This window comes from Gavialis gangeticus, unplaced genomic scaffold, assembly GCF_001723915.1.
Source record: "Gavialis gangeticus isolate Ggan-Ray unplaced genomic scaffold, GavGan_comp1, whole genome shotgun sequence".
NCBI classification, from domain to species: Eukaryota; Metazoa; Chordata; order Crocodylia; family Gavialidae; genus Gavialis; species Gavialis gangeticus.
In genome coordinates this window covers 9,749,044-9,751,129 of record NW_017729030.1, presented here as the reverse complement: position 1 = coordinate 9,751,129, position 2,086 = coordinate 9,749,044, and the positions used below count along the sequence as shown (strand labels likewise).

The following is a 2,086-nucleotide window of genomic DNA, read 5'->3' as shown; positions in this document are numbered from 1 at the left end:
AAGGTCCCTTCTGACCCTACTTCTATGATTCTATGAAAAATATACTACCTGAGCAGGGGTATGTGGAGGTACCTTACTAGTTACATTCTAGATATACCAGTGCAAGCCTGTTAAACAAATGTAATCAGTACTGCCCCCCTGGGCAAAAGGAGTACAATGTCCATACCCTTCCTGCCTTACCCAAGGAAGAATGGTGCCTTTACAGCAGTGCAAAACACCCTGGCCCATGTACCAAAATGCTGAGGGAAAGACTTTCCTACAATCATGCTACCCTAACTTTTAATTAAGGCCTGACTTAAATTGCAAGCCCAGCTTGCAGTGCGGTGGCTCCTTTAATTTTGGAGTTCCCACTGTGCCCATCAGACCCACCACTTGTTCCTGATGGCTGGGAGGCAAATAAATCACAATTTTAAATACGTCGCAGTTTTTGCGTCCAGTCCAGTCAGCGGCAAGCAGTGGGACACAGGAACTGTAGCATATTTAAAACGGTTTTTGCCTCCCAGCCATCAGAAGCAAGCAGTGTGCAGCAGGGCTGACAGGCCCCTCTGCCAATCAGGGGCCCTTGTGCTGCAAGTGGTGCCCATGATTTAAACCAGGCCCTACTTATGATATTTTACAAATGGGAAATGCATTCCCATTACTATTGACAATTCAAGTACACATGCATGCCATGTACTGGAGGCTGTACTTCAGTACATGATGTAATCCTGTGAGAGCTAATGAAGAACCAGAGGGGTGCGTCTAAAATCCATCTCTGCAGTGCTAGGGTGTTCAGCACTGTGTTTAAAATAATGCCACGGTATTACTATTGGTACTATGTGAGTAAATACACTGGTGACAGATTTCCAGCCCTGTGTATTTGTGATTTCACTGAATTTTTTGTCAAGATGCCCAGAGCGTCTTTCTGCAGGAGTTTACTGCCCCTGAATGAATACTAGTTTGGATTCAGGGATTCAAACTTCTGAACTATTTTATACTGAATTTCCATAAATTCTGCTGTAAGTTGGGAAGTTAACGTAGAACCTTGCATTTAAACAAGAATCAGAACTTCCAATTTTGCCTCTGATTTTAGCAATCAGAACCACAAATTAAATTTACAAACATATTTTAAAAATAACTTCATAGCTTGTAACTACAATATTTGCTCTCAAATATGAAATATACTGATTAAATATATAAATACCTTCTTTTCTGGTCCGCTCAATTCTTTAGAGAGACAGAACATTTACTGAATATATTTGTTGTTTCTTCATCAGTATTCCTGGTTTAGAAATACAAGCTAACATAACAGTCTAGGTCCCCAGTCGATGTAGATTTTGGTAGCAAAGTTGGTAGCTATTTACTTCAATACTTTTAAAGGAAACCAAATTGGGTCCTAAAACCTTTACACTAATCTGATTTGCAGAAGCTGAAAAAATTGCTGGAAGTATGAGATATGTTTTGTTACATTAAAATATTAATAATGCCAGAGCAACAGCTCCCTTTCTGATCCCACATTCATTGTACTGAAGGGAAAGCTACAAAAAACCTTCAGAAACTGGGATTAGGAATACAAATTCATAACCATCCTAGGCACTGAAAGCCATGGACTAAAAATACATACTGGCTTTGTGGCTCATTACGATCTACCTGCTCTCTCTGCCAATCTCATTGCACTCCACAGGTAATAACAACGTTTTCCCCCTCTGAATGGTCTCCAACATAATTCAGTGATTCTATCTTTCTCACTAGGGGACAGGTTACAAAGAGAGGTTGTAGACTTTCTGTCCTTGGAGGTTTTTAAGACTCAGCTAGACAAATGGGAAGATTTAGTTTGGGATTGGCCTGCTTTGAGTAGGAGGTTGGACTAGATCAGCATTTCTCAACCTCTGGGTTCCGACCCAGAAGTGGGTCACAAGCATATATGAAAGAGTCATTAACAAACTTTAGAAACGGATCAACAAACTTATAAAATGGATTCTTTTTTCAAGAAGAAAAACATGGAAACTGTGGCTTTTCCCTTGCAGCTGGCAGGGTTCCAGCATGCAAGAGGCTGCATGGCCCCCCCACCCACCCCACCCCCTCTGCTGGGGCCTGGGGGCAGGGG

At 41.6% G+C, this 2,086-nt stretch overlaps 1 protein-coding gene across 3 annotated transcripts in view; it reads right to left on the bottom strand.

The window, feature by feature from the left end:
• The window catches only part of NPNT (nephronectin), a 93,930-nt gene that overhangs the window by 7,468 nt on the left and 84,376 nt on the right, over window positions 1–2,086 (bottom strand). The gene's annotated exons all lie outside the window — the stretch shown is intronic.